The sequence below is a fragment of the Lolium perenne genome, chromosome 7 (genome assembly GCF_019359855.2).
Source record: "Lolium perenne isolate Kyuss_39 chromosome 7, Kyuss_2.0, whole genome shotgun sequence".
Lineage (NCBI taxonomy): Eukaryota > Viridiplantae > Streptophyta > Magnoliopsida > Poales > Poaceae > Lolium > Lolium perenne.
In genome coordinates, this window is record NC_067250.2 from 218,354,364 (window position 1) to 218,369,831 (window position 15,468).

The following is a 15,468-nucleotide window of genomic DNA, read 5'->3' on the forward strand; positions in this document are numbered from 1 at the left end:
CCCATTCATCCTTTTCTCCGCGGACTGCTTTTTATTTATGGTCTGCAACTCCACCACCTCACGCCAAATTCAATCCTCCATATCTCCATTTTCATCACGCTTTGCGAGGCCTTCCTTGGCGTCCAGCCTAACTGGGCGCTATGGAAGCGCATTTTCTTCTGCCGCCGTAATGGCTCGCCCAATGTCGCCTATAATATAGGCGGCGTTGTAATTTCCGTTCGGCCCACTGTCGACTACTTCGACGTCAAGCTTCCTGACTCAGTTCAAGGGTGGCACAAGAAGTGGTTGTACATTCAGGAGGAGAACCATGGATGTGCGGAGGACAACATCCCTCCTTTTGATGGCACCGAAAAAATCTTTCGCCGCCGCTCCTGGGACGCGGAGGCTACCGAAGAGGAAAAGGCGTCGACAGAAACCTTGATGGCTCGCATCCACGAGTTGCAAAATACTCGCGGCAAAGAGTTATCGGGTATCCAAATCACTGCATACTTTCTTAGAACTAGAGTGCAGCCGCTTCAGGCTCGCAAATATCCTCTCTGGAAATATGCTGGCGACAAGGACGCAGATCGGCTGTCGGTGGATTTGGAGGTCAAGGACTTAGAAAAACTTGTCTGAAAAATCTCGTCTCTCAGCAAAAAAGATCCTATCCCTTCTTCTTGTTGTGTAAAACCATTTAGTGCCACCAATCCACTTCCCAAGGTAATCTTTGTCAATTGTCTTATTATTGCTTTACTGTCTTTGTTGTAACTCCATTTCTGATATCTTCCCCTGTTTTAATTTTATTTTGTACACACTACAAGAAATATGGTGACTTGCGACCCTCAATATTGGTCACTCAAAGGTCATTGTGTGTCATCTATGACCACGTCATGACCAATAACTGTTGGTCGCCAGTTGAGCGTCACTGACGGCGCACAACGACCTTATTATTTAAATAGTCATAGAGGACTATGACCAAAATTGATGGTCATAGATTCTATGACCAAAATTTTGGTCGTGAGCTTGCCTCCCTGTCCACATTAGATCCAACGTGGCAAATCCTACGTGGCATATATGTGACCAAACCAAACGGTCGTGGATCAAAATCAGCCCAATCCAGTTTTGGCATGTACATGGGCCGGAGCCCAACAATTTGGCCTATTCATAATTTTTTTCCTCTCAGTTTACGTATGCTACATGGGCCAAAGCCCAACATTTCAGCCTTTTTTTGCCAAAACCTTGTACCATTAATTTCATTCAGCGTTTCAGTTCTTGATTTTCAGAAGTGTATACTGCTCCGGTCAAATATTGTTTGGGCCTTAGCCTTTTTAAGCCCAATTATTACTTCGTCCAGTAGAGTTTGCAGCCAACTTCACAGATTTCATTAGTTCACGTTTTGACAACACACAATGAATACTTACATCAGTATAGAGAAAGCACAAGCTATTTTCAGATAAGCAAGAGTAAATCTATCGCTCTCTTCATAGTTATGAACAATCACAATATTACAAGCCACAAAAAATACTAGATATTAGTTGCTAACTTGAGCTTTTGCAAAAGAGGGGGAACACCATTTTCTTCTTGAATGAAGGTAATATATACACCTTGGAGCTTGTCACGGGTGGCCAGATCCAACAGCGATGTGTTGCCCACAGTCTCCTTGCCCTTGCTCCACTTCTGCAATCTACAACATAGAATCAGTGAGAAGCCGTGACTGTTTTTTGACACAGCCAGGCAGCCAAATCCAGCACAGGCACAGTAGAACTGACTGTAAGAAATTGTTCCATTGAAATAAAGCAAGTTGTTAGTTTTGATACTGAACAAACGACATATTATATACTGAGAAACCACAAATAGAGCAGGTCTGATTTTTTAACTGAAATCAACTTCAGTTGAGGATAAGAACTGATTGCTATGAACAAGCATCACACAGTTTATAAGGATTTTGCTCACAGTTCTTCATGCACACATTATCAGTACAATTCAACTTGCGAAGTGTAAAATTATAACAAGAGATATCATCCAGATTATCAGCACAATTAAATTTACCCAGTAGTTACATCAACAAGTTTGCAACAGAAATAAAGAGCATTCATATACACAGGATCGGATGGCCTCACCAGAACCACTTGAGCAGATACTTTGACAGCAGAAAATCTCATGTAAACTTGCCCCCAACGATTCTTTACTTGTTCCAATTGGAAGGACAAGTAAATGTTGTCAGTTTATGGTTACCATTCTGTGCAAAAAACACAACTCCAAAAGAGCACATGCTACAAAATCATGTGTTGGAAGCCAATCTCTAGCTCTCTAAGAAGACAGTAACTGAACAACAAGCAAAAACAGCTGCAAGTATGCAGTACTAACAGACAAGGAAAGGTTATAGATCGCCACCTTTTCTTGTAGAGAACCACCTTTTCTTGTAGAGAACGTAGATGTACTTGTCGAAAAAAATCTTGTGTGGGTTGGCATTCTCTATCACCTGCGAGATTCAGATCAGACGACAGTGGTGGAAAATAAGCCCAAGCTATCAGCATCAATACTGTCTAGAAGGTCAGACAGAAAGTCAGGTTAGTTGTTCACAGCTACAACTCATATATCTTAAGACCCTTAACTAACAACATACAGAAGTAGAAAGGAGGTACGGCTGGAAACTAAATAGCACATTGGGTGGTAGAAAAAAATGAACAAAAAAAGGTGTAACATATAAGCAACATGTAGTTTAGTGTGAAACAATTACTGCCAATATCAAGCTATATATTGTTGTAAAGCATTCAAAGATAACCTTTTAGCATTCCATAAATTAAGCAAACGGAATAATATGTAAATAGCTCATGAGAGTGCACATTTTAAGTAGAATAAAGATTGCTAGTAAGTGAGTGACAAATATTCATTACAGCATTGGTACTTCGACGTAATTCGAACACCCTACTGGTAGGCCCTATCTTTCACGGTGCGCTGATCAAGAATATAACCATTCACAATAAAAATGTCCAGAACTAGTACTCAAAACACAACACGGTCAGGTAAATAACCAGCAGATGGATTTGTTTCACCTAGTTGAATGCCACTAGCAGATCGGGACAGATCAGTACCTTACTTGCACAACTGAGTACTGGATTCATTCCTCTCTCAATCTCAAATGCAGTAATTCAATTAACAAACAACAGCAGTACATCACTAGCTCATCAACAGCTTCAATCAATTAAAGTAGTATCAATTAAAGTAGTATCAGGCAGAGAAAATCAATAGCTTGGGTTACCAGCGATTGAGGCAAACCAAGCAGATCAACACGTCAACCCTAATAGCAAGGGAAAATGTTGATGATGACTGATGGATAGGCAACAGATTAGAGCCAAATTGCCTTCAATCTTCCGGCTTAGAAACACAAAACCCAGGTCAGTTCTTCAACATAAATCAACCACACATATTTCAATGCTGCAAACATGACAATATTATGTATATTTCTCAACTACAAAATAACTTGTCTCACCCTAATACATGACCGGCAGGCCTATAAATAGTGCACGCACCCAACTAATTGTACTCTGTAACCTGGTTCGACTCCAATCTGACTGAAACCAAGAGACCTAAACAAATCAGCCTTTTTTTTTACTAAGGCCAAAGCTTGACACTTTAATTAAAGAAAACACTACATGTATAGCTAGCAACAAAAAACAGAACTAGGCAACTGATCGGTGGCAACTGAACTGTAAACAATAAGAGGTTCACGTAGAGCTTGTGCTCTCTTTGTTTGTGCATGTTCTATTTTGTATTTACCAGGAAAATAATGAACTATTGAACTCAATGCCAGTGCACTTCTTTCCTTAGCCATATTCTGCCACATACGTTTAGTTGAGTTGCATATTTTATTTAATTATAAGGTTGATACTAAGTAAACAAAAAGCAGTAACTATTATATTCTAATAGCAGGACGCCTACAAAAGTCAGCAGCTAACTGTTCATTCAATTTGAGGTTTTGACATGTAAAACAGTGGTACAGCTATCATTAGTTATGTTCTAAATATGATAGTGAGATACAGAGTGCGATGTCCCAGAACTGGGAGGACAGCTGCGCCTCGATCTCCTTGCCAAAAACTTGGAGCTTGCCTTTCTGCAATATCTGACAGAACATAACAGCAACAGCAACAATAACAAGCAATTGAATTGGAATTCAGTACGAAATTCGTAGCATCCATTACAATCCATGGGGCAAGATAGAGAACGCGAGAGGAGCAGGGGGAAGAAGAGGGGCTGACATGTCGGTCTTGTTGGCTACGTTCTGAAATGCTTGGAAGTATTACTCGCAGTAGAAGCGCTGCATCTCGCGCGCGTCGCTCTGGTGCAGCCTCCCCTTGAGCGTCCTGTCGTACTCCTGCAGCGGTCGGCAAGCCAGTCAAAGATTCCCATCTGTCGAAGATTTTAGACTCCAGGACTGGTAATAATGCGGGGGGAAGTAGAGGAGAAGGAAAGATGGGCGCATGGTGGGGATTACCCTTTCGAGTTTCTGTAGGATCCCGAAGTCAGATCCAGCGACCCTGAGGCGTTGACCAAGAGGCCAGCTTCGGCAACCTTGAGGTCAGATCCGTCGGCCTCGTGGATTGATCCACCCCAGGATCTCATGCGCGCTGACGACGGCGGGGCCGTCCATCCGCAGGTCACGATGTCCTCGACGTAGAACTCGGCGGTAGCTCGAAATCACAGTCTATGAAGGCCAACGCCTCCTCACTCTCCGGATCAGACGCAGCGGCGGCCATGGTGGGTTGCCTCTACTGCGAGGTTGGAGGAAGACCAATAGGCAAATGACTTGGGGAACCATGTGTAGGGCAGGGGAGAGGCGAGGCGAGGCGGCGGTATGCTTGACGGTGGGGAGTGGATCAGAAGAGAAGGGTTGGTGGGTGGCGGCGGGGCCGCGGAGGAAGATAGTTAGGGTTACATAGTTTTGGTGGGGTGTGGGGGCGGTACTTACCGAAATATTCGTTTCGCGGCGAGCGTTTCGCGCGCGTTCAGTTTTCGACCCCACGGGCGTTTTTCGTTCACCAAATCGACTCCCGCCTTATCCCACGAATGTAACTGGTAGTGGGACCCACATTTTGAGATACCATATTAAAAATAAGTTTGTTCCAGCTGGGTGTTTTTATTGTTCAGTATCTTTCTGCACCGTTTCTTAGTCTAAAATCTTAGCAAAGTGGTACAAGTTGAAGTGTACCACCCTAATAAATTTCTAAATTTCCTATCCATGTATATTTAAGCAAACTACATATTATACTGGCAAAGTTTAACACTACATATGAGTGTCATGGCATTTATTTTGCATTATCTAGGCATTGAAAATGAATTTGTTTCTCGAGCATGTACCAATAATCTAATCAAAAAATGGAACGGCCTATTTTTCAAAAATACTAAATCACATTGCACGTAAAAATCACCACCAGTTTAGTGGATCCCAATTGGTACACCCTCCATGCTAAAGTAAGTGTCTTAATTTATTTCAGATAATGATATATTTAGACGCATTTTATGTGTACACATACATTTGTATGTAAAAAAGTTGACACACTTATATTAACACGGTGTGAGTACAATCCACATACATAAGAGAAAGTTGACACATGGACATGACACGTAGGCATAATTGCTGAGGTGGCCGACCAATCACAATCATGATGACCAGTTAACTTGGTCGTAATTAGATAAAGATAAGATCGTAGATCGTATCATCTTCTCTATGACCATTTTATATAAGAAAATCATGACCTTTCTAACTAGAATGGTCCTAAAAAATTAGGGATTGCACCCTCCTAGACGGGTTACGACCAATTGCTGAGAAATAGTCATAGAGTCATGACCAATTTATTTGTGGTCACTGTAAGAAGGTCACTAGTTAACACATTTCTTGTAGTGACAGAACCATCCAGACCTTGTCTCGCTTCGTCCTCTTCCTGAAGGTGGGGAAGTCGAAGAAAGGGCCATTGTCACTGATGACAACCAAGAGGCCCCCTCTTTTGTGAATGAACCCGTGGATTCTCTAAAATCTGCGGGGTCTTCCGAAAAAGATGGTGCTTCCGAAGGTACTGCATCAGTACAATCTCCTCCTCCTGCTGTTTCTCCAAAGAACAAAAGGAAGAGGAATGATGTCGAAGATTCCGGCACCTCCAAAGCCGAAGAAGTTGATCCTTCACGTCAGAAGGCAACTTATGATCCATATCTCGCCTCCCTCGTCAGCTCGTAAGTCACCTTGATTTCCCCTTATTTCTGTACTCGAAGATTTTTGTCTCATCTTGCTTTTTATGCTGTCGATCTTTAATCACAGTGATGATGAGGAGGAAGTACCAACTCGTGACGTGGCTCCTCGGACGAGCACGTCACATACTTTTCTTGTCTCGGAGACGCCAGTTGAGGGAGAAGAATCCTCGCCTCCTCAACAAAACGTCGTCACCACCACTCCTCCTTCAAGCCCTCTTGCTCCTTCACCAAAAAGGACAAGGGTTGAAACGATCGTTGAGCCTGCCCCTCAATTGGGTAGCTCTTCTACTCCGCTCTTGGATGATGCAAGTTTTTAATTTTCTTGTCAATATGTATGTTTCCTCTGTTTGCTTCTTTATGCCTTCACATTTTTCTTATACCGACGTTTTTCTACCTTCGTTTTTCTTTGACAGCCCATGATCAAAGAGCTTGTTCGCATCGGGTCCCAATTTATTGGGTACCGTGAATATGTCAGCAGGACTGAAGGTAACAACTTTTTTGCTGCCGCTATTTCTAACTTCTTGCTCCTATTCTTGTCGCAATCTTGACTGTTCTTTTCTATTTTGTCAGAGAAACTTGCAGAGGCCAACAAGCTTGCCGACACTCTTGCTCAGAAACTGGAGCAAAGTGAAACGGCTCGCAAAAAAGCCGAACTTGATGCTAGCCAAGCCAAAGCAGAGGCTGATGAGGCCAAGGCAAAAGCTGCTAGTGTTGAAGAACTGCAGAAGAGACTTGAGGATGTCGAAACTGCTTTAAACGAGCACAAGGCCGCACAGGCTACTCGTGAAAAGGGAATCCTCAAGCGCTTGAGCACGCAAAATCGACGCTTCCTCGGTAACTTTGTTGATCCTTTCTTATTTTTCTTAGGACTTGCTTCCTTTTGCTTTTACTTGCTGTCGACTAACATATATTTTCTATGGCAGGTCAAACAAGCCAAGAGTTTGATCTTGAGAATCCCACCAATGATCCTCTGCTTGACGCACTTTCTTATCTGGAGTTTCATGGCCAAGAAATTCGCGAAGGCGTGGTGAATGCTGACGCAGGATTGTCGAAGTTGTTCCCCTACTTCTTCCCGAAGAAAGAGGAGCCTAAGACTTTCCTTGCCCTTGCCAAGGACTTCAATCCACCGGAGGATCTTGGACTGAAGATGCGCCAGGAGAACATGAAGGTTGCTATCGAGAACACTATTGCCTTGGTCGCTGACAGTCAACAAACTGTTGACTGGATGAAGGTGGCGACACCGAGTAGATAGAACAATCAAAATGGAGGTCGTTGATCAAGGCATCCAAGCCCAACACGAAGAAAATCCTGGCCTATCTCGGGATCAAGCCATCTTCAACTCCTAGCTCATCGAGGCCGGAGGTCTAGTTGCATGCCTCTTTGTTTTTTACTTTCTCTGTCTCTTTTGCCCTTGTCGCCAATTTAGCTGTGGCGACAATTATCCTGGTTGTCCTTTTGGAGAAACTTGTTTTGTAATGTCTATGTAATTTTTTCTAGAAATTAATGAAATTCCTTCTGGCACTATCATTCGACAAATCTGGGGGTCCCGTGTTTTGTAGCTCCATCCACTCTGCAATGAAGTCTGGCAGAACTTGCGACTTGATTGCCTTTCTTTTTTCATACGTGATGTCCCGAGGGGAAAGTTCTATTCCCCAAAGGGAGACACGCCCTGTAGCTTCTGGATTGTTCAGTATATTTGAAAGAGGTGCTTCGTTGACTACTATTATCGGGTGTGCCGAAAAATAGTGGCGCAACTTCCTTGCCGTTGCAATTACTCCATATGCTAGTTTCTCTGCATCTGCGGGTACCGCTGTTTGGAAGGCGATAAAACTTCACTGATGAAATATACTGGCCTTTGCACTCCATGTAGTTTTCCTTCTTCTTCTCTTTCAACAACTAGCACCGTGCTAACCACTTGGGGCGTGGCTGCAATATACATCAGGAGAGGTTCCTTTTCCTTCGGCGCCACCAAGATTGGTGGTGTCGAGATTGTGCGCTTCAAATCCTCGAAAGCTCTGTCGGCCTCTTCGTTCCACTGGAATTTATCTCCTTGCTTTATCAGAGCGTAAAATGGTAACGCTTTTTCTCCCAGCCTGGCGACGAATCTGCTCAAAGCTGCGACTCGCCCAGTTAGCTGCTGTATTTCTTTCAACTTTGTTGGCTTCCTCATTGTTACGATAGCTTGTATTTTGTCGGGATTTGCTTCAATCCCTCTTGCTGAAACTAGAAACCCCAGAAGTTCTCCTGCTGGAACGCCAAAAGAACACTTCGTCGGGTTCAGCTTGAGGCAGAATTTGTCGAGGTTGTCAAAGGTTTCCTTGAGATCCTCGATCAGCATTGCCCCCTTTTTTGACGTTATGACGACATCGTCGATGTATACTTGAACGTTTTTCCCAATCTGTGTCGCCAAACACTTCTGCATCATCCTCTGATATGTTGCTCCCGCGTTTTTCAGACCAAAGGGCATTGTTCTGTAGCAAAACACGCCATAAGGTGTGATGAACGCTGTCTTTACTTCATCTTCTTCTTTCAATCTGATCTGGTTGTAACCAGAATATGCGTCCAGGAAGGAAAGACGTTCACATCCAGCCGTGGAGTCGATAATTTGATCGATCCTCGGGAGGGGAAAGTGATCCTTTGGACAATGTTTATTGAGACACGTAAAGTCGACGCACATGCGAAGGACCTTAGTGTTTTTCTTCGGCACCAACACAGGATTTGCTACCCATGTGGCTTCTGTGTGCAACTCCTTGATAAAACCAGCTTCTCGTAGTCGATCGATTTACGACAGATGGCCTTGCGGTTTGGTTCCGAAAAACGCCGCAAGGGTTGTTTGATTGGTCTCGCTAGTGGATCCAAGTTTAGGTGGTGCTCGGCAAGTTCCCTGGGTACTCCTGGCATGTCAGCTGGACACCATGCGAAGATTTTCCAGTTCTCACGGCGGAACTCAACGAGCGCGCTTTCCTATGCGAGGTCCATGTCGTTTGCGATGGACGTCGTCTTTTTCGGGTCTGTCGGGTGAATCTGTACCTCCTTTAGAATTTTTCTCGGTATTGAAAGTTGATTCTTTATTTGGCCTTCCAACGTCTGGCAGCACGTCGTAGTCAGTCATACTCCTTGACGCCAAATACTCAGCCTGCATCCCAAAAGTTTCTGATATCCGATGAAAATCCTTATCGCACTTATCGGCTAAGGCGAAGCTTTCTTTGACTGTGATTGGTCCCTTCGGTCCAGGCATCCTCCACAACAGGTATGTATAGTGTGGTACCGCCATGAATCTAGCATATGCTGGTCATCCCAACAGAGCGTGGTACTGCGACAGAAAATCCACAACTTCAAATTCCAGCTTCTCGATTCTATAATTCTCTCGGGTTCCAAACTGAACGTCGAGATTGATCTTCCCCAATGGATAACTTGGTTTCTCCGGTGTGATACCATGGAACCTCGTGTCTGTTGGCTTCAAGTTTGCTAGGGATATGTTCATCTTCCTCAATGTATCTGCATACATAAGGTTTAAGCTGCTGCCGCCATCTATGAACACTCGAGAGACATCAAATCCCGCAATAACTGCTGGTAAGATAAGTGCTGACTGCCCTGGTCGAGGAACTTGCTGCGGATGATCTGCTATGGTGAAGCCAATATCTTGCCCTGACCAATTAAGATACTCGACTGTTGGTGGAGGCATTTTTTCTGCCATGAACACCTGTCGTGAGATTACTTTCTGAGCTCTATTGGATGGCCTTCCCTTCTGAATCATCGACACCGCTCCGTTGGAGTTAGGATCAACGTAAGGTGGTGGTGGAGGTGCTGCCGCTATTCTGAGCTGATGTCGATTGTCTTCTGTAATCGCGGGAGGAGGTGGCAAGTGAATCTCGCTCCTGGGTTCTCGAGGATTTCTCTGTGCTGCCCGAGCGTTAGCGTGCTCTGCCCACCTTAACATTGCTTGGAAATTGCGACAATCTTTCTGCAGATGTCCTGACTATCTTTTTCCGTTGCTGTCGAGGAAAAAGTGCATCTGACACGGCCCATTCATCATCTCTTCAGGAGACACGAAAGGCCTCGGGAACCTAGGCCCGCTATTTTGCCTGTTGTTTCGAGAATCGTCTCTATTATCGCCTCGCTGCTCATTGCTTCTCTGATAATCATCTCTGTTGTTTCCTCCTGTGTTTGCCCGAAAACCTGCCGAAATTTGTCCTGGGGCATCATAGTTCGGGTACTGCCGAGGAAATCGTCGCCTCGGTTGATAATTTCGACCACGGTCCTCCTCTGGCGACCTGTGCCGTTTGTTGTGGACAGCATCTTCTCCATCTGTCCATCTGTTTGCTATTTCCATTAACGCGGATACTGTCTTTGGATTGGTCCTTCCCAAGTCCTCGACAAAGTCTCCACGCCTGATTCCTGCGACAAACGCATCTATCGCTCTCTCGTCAGATATATTTTCTGCCGAGTTTTTTATGATGTTCCACCTTTGGATATATTTTCTCATTGGCTCGTCTGGCTTTTGTTGACATGCTCTCAACTCCTCTAACGATGCAGGTTTTTTGCACGTGGACCTGAAGTTCTTGACGAACACGTCCTCGAAGCTTTCCCAACTGTCGATAGATCCTGGAGGGAGTTTCTTTATCCAAGATCGTGCGGATCCACTCAAATGCACCTGGATGCTTTGCATAGCTGTTGCTCTGGTTCCTCCTGTGAGTTTCACCGTCTCGAGATAATCAACTAGCCAATCTTCTGGATCTTGAAGGCGATCGAATTTTTTGAAATTATCAGGCAACTTGAATCCCGAAGGTACTCGAGTTTTTCGCACTCTCCTCGTGAAGCACGGCAAACCGCACATATCCTCGTCGTTTAACTCTGGGGACTGCCGATGTTCTCTTCTGCTTTGTCGCGCTCTGTCGACCCTTGCTTGTGCTGCCGTATCTCTTGCTCCACTTGGTCCTTCAGGAGCTGCTGCTGCTGCCGCAGGTCGTGGACTATTTTGCCTTGCTGTTCCTTCGGGAGGTGTTGATACAAACGCCGTCCCCATGGCTCCAACTCCTGCTATCGCCATGTTGTAAAGTGTTTCCCTTGGATCCCCTGGAGGTGGTTTAGATGCGAGGATAAAAGCATGTGTCGTCATATACCCAGCCTCTGGTGTCTTAGGGATGATGTTTCCTCTTGTATCTATCGACATAAAGGACATGTCGAGGTTTTGGACCAGGTGCTCTCTTTCTGCTTCGGGTATGTGTTGTAACCTTGATCTTGCTCTGTTCCGAGCTTCCCTGTGGCTATCACCCGAAGTTCTAGATTGTCGACTCAACTCTGCCCTTCTCCCCGCTGGATGCGTAGCTGCCTCCTTTCTTCTGTTTAACTCAGCTGCCTGTTTTTCCAATTCTCTTGCAGCTCGTGCGAGCCTATATTGATATGCTTGTAATTCCTCTGGCGTGGCTGTGGTGGCCATTGGTTCTGAGCCGTCCATAGCTCTCGCGGCTCTATCCCATGCTGCTTGCGGGAGTCGAACTCTATGTCGCGGCTGTGGCCCGACGTATTTATTGCCCAAGCCTCGTCGCAGATCGGAGGGATCGACGTATGGATTTCCCAGATCGTCGAAAGCCTCGGATGTTTCCTCTTGGTCATTGCTTGGCTCTCCAATGACATAAATCTGATGATATTTTGTATTCAGATCTATGTTGGGTTTGGTGACACCATCGTTGAGATTGGTGAAGACCTTGCCCACTGTAGTAGATTTGTCGATGAAGTCGTAACTGTCGACACTGCTTGAGCCATCGCTTATATATGAGTCCGCAGATGACTCAAACGACATATCGCTGAAGATCTTGGCGAGTTTCTCTCTTGCCCAGATGCTGATGTAGCGTGACGACGAAGTTTCTTCTTCTCCTGATACGGTTGACGATGTATAGCTTGAAAAATCGAAATCGACCGCCGATGATCCCGACGAAATCGGAATTTCGACACGATACGATCCTTCTTTCTCGACGCGAAAGTGAAACCTTCCGAACGTCATCTCCATAGGCTCCGCCAGATACGCATATGCATCCAAACGGGAGGGTGGGTGAGGAACAAAATCGACAGGACCAGCAGCGATCTATTTACCTCGATCCATTGCGTTGCTTGCGGTTGATGATGTCGAAGATCTTGAACGTGCCATCGAGATCAGATCCTTACGCCTCTAGTTCCCACAGACGGTGCCAATTGACAAGGTATCAACTTGTCAATGCCTATGGATTGTAGGCTAGGGTTTAGTTGGAAGTAGAGGGCAAGTAGATCTCGAAGGTTTCAGCCAAAAAGTACTCGACGATTATGAAAACTAGGGTTTGTAAACAATAATTCGATGATCTCTGCGTCCCTCGACTCCCCCTTATATAGGAGGTGGAGCCGAGGAATTCGTGCTGTACAAGTTACAGAGTCCGGGGAGGTTTCTACCTCTTCCCGTAAGATTACAAATAAGACTTTCTATTACAACTCTAGCTTTCCTTAATAATATCTTGGGCTTCCGAATCTTCTTATTCTTCGGGTAGTGGGCCTTCAGTAAACCCCGGGTACTATCTTCGGCAGGCCCATTTGGGATGCCTATGTCACCACCCTCATAAACCAATTCTTGACATATATATATGGAAGACACGCAATATTCCGTGCCAAAAAATAATTGCTTGGTTACTGATGAATCAGAAGCTAGATACTAAAGATCTTATGATCAGAAAAAACTTCTATGTTGAGTTCAAAGGTTGCATCCTATGTGACTCATGCCCTGAAAAAAACTCTAATGAACATGCTTTATAAATGCTCTTTAGCCAAAGTTTTTGGTGAGCGCTTGGAATTGAATGGAACATTGACTTACATATCCACCAAATCATTCCGGATGCCAAAATCATGTACAACTAAGATTTTATAATGGAGATCATCATCACAAGATGTTGGAGCTTATGGAATCAAAGAGATAGTTTTATCTTCAACAATGTGGAGCCATCAATACAATTCGTCATTATTAGCATTACAAATTATTGTACCATTAATCTCCATATAGATAAACGCAGTCTCAAAGAGGGCATGCGATCATGGTTAGATACTTTACGAGCACGGGCTCCCTCCAGATTTGTGTAAAAAAAGCCAAACTATTCTTCATGATAACTTTTCTTTGAGACTCTTACTTGCCGCAGCCAGCCAACTAGCTAGGTATTCCCTCCATTCCATAATAGTTGTTGCTGATTCGGATATAACTATATACCAAATGTAGGGATTCGTTGCATAGAAAACAAAAAATTTCCTACCGCGAGAACGCAATCCAAGCAAAGATGCAATCTAGAAGACGGGAGCAACGAGGGGATGAACGAGACTCACCCTTGAAGATTTCCAAAGCCTACAAGATGAGGCTCTTGTTGCTGCGGTAGACGATCACTTGCCGCTTTCAAAAGCGCGTAGAAGATCTTGACGGTGCCACAATCGGGCAGCACCTCCGTACTCGGTCACATGTTCGGTGTTGATGAAGACGACGTCCTTCTCCCTGTTCCAGCGGGCAGCGGAAGTAGTAGCTCCTCCTTGAATCCAGCAGCACGATGGCGTGGTGGCGGTGGCGATGGAGATCTCCGGCGAAGCTTCGCTAAGCGTTGCGGGAGAGGTGGAGGAGTGGGGCGGCTAGGGTTTGGGGAGAGGGGGTGGCCGGCCTCCAAGGGGTGCGGCCAAGGTGGTGGCTTTGATGTGACCGGCCCCCTCCCCTTGCCCTTCATTATATAGGTGGAACCCCCAAGTGTTGGACTACAAGTCTTCGAATAAGACCCCAACCCAAAACCTTCCATGTGTAGGGAAACCTACCCAAGGTGGGATTCCCACCTCAAGTGGGACTCCCACCCTTCCATGAGGGGGGGGTGGCCGGCCCCCTTGGTGGAGTCAACCTGGGACTCCGCCTTCCAAAGTGATTTCTTCCGGACTTTTCTAGAACCTTCTAGAACCTTCCATAAATGCACCGGATCATTTTCAAACTTATAAAATGACTTCCTATATATGAATCTTATTCTCCGGACCATTCCGGAACTCCTCGTGATGTCTGGGATCCCATTCGAGACTTCGAACAAAACTTCGAACTCCATTCCATATTCAAGTTCTACTAATACGACATCAAACCTTAAGTGTGTCACCCTACGGTTCGCGAACTATGTAGACATGGTTGAGAACTCTCTCCGACCAATAACCAATAGCGGGATCTGGAGATCCATAATGGCTCCCATGCATTCAATGATGACTTAGTGATCGAATGAACCATTCACATACGATACCGATTCCCTTTGTCACGCGATATTTTACTTGTCCGAGGTTTTATCATCGGTATCTCTCTATACCTTGTTCAACCTCGTCTCCTGACAAGTACTCTTTACTCGTACCGTGGTATGTGGTCTCTTATGAACTATTCATATGCTTGCAAGCTATTTAGACGACATTCCACCGAGAGGGCCCAGAGTATATCTATCCGTCATCGGGATGGACAAATCCCACTGTTGATCCATATGCCTCAACTCATACTTTTCCGATACTTAATCCCACCTTTATAACCACCCATTTACGCAGTGGCGTTTGATGTAATCAAAGTACCTTTCCGGTGGAAGTGTTTTACATGATCTCATGGTCGAAAGGACTAGGTAACCATGTATCGAAAGCTTATAGCAAATAACTTAATGACGTGATCTTATGCTACGCTTAATTGGGTGTGTCCATTACATCATTCATATAATGATATAACCTTGTTATTAATAACATCCAGTGTTCATGATTATGAAACTAATCATCTATTAATCAACAAGCTAGTTAAGAGGCTTACTAGGGACTCATTGTTGTTTACATTACACACATGTATCAATGTTTCGGTTAATACAATTATAGCATGGTATATAAACATTTATCATAAACATAGAGATATATAATACCCACTTTTATTATTGCCTCTTGGGCATATCTCCAACAGTCTCCCACTTGCACTAGAGTCAATAATCTAGATTACATTGTAAGGTACCTAACACCCATGGCATTCTGGTGTTGGTCATGATTTGCCCTAGGGAGAGCTTTAGTCAACGGATCTGCTACATTCAGATCAGTGTGTACTTTGCAAATCTTTACTTCTCCATCTTCGATGTACTCGCGAATCGAATGATAACGCAGCTTGATATGCTTCAGCCTCTTGTGTGACCTTGGTTCTTGTGCATTGGCGATGGCACCCATGTTGTCACAGTAGATGACTAGTGGGTCCAATGCACT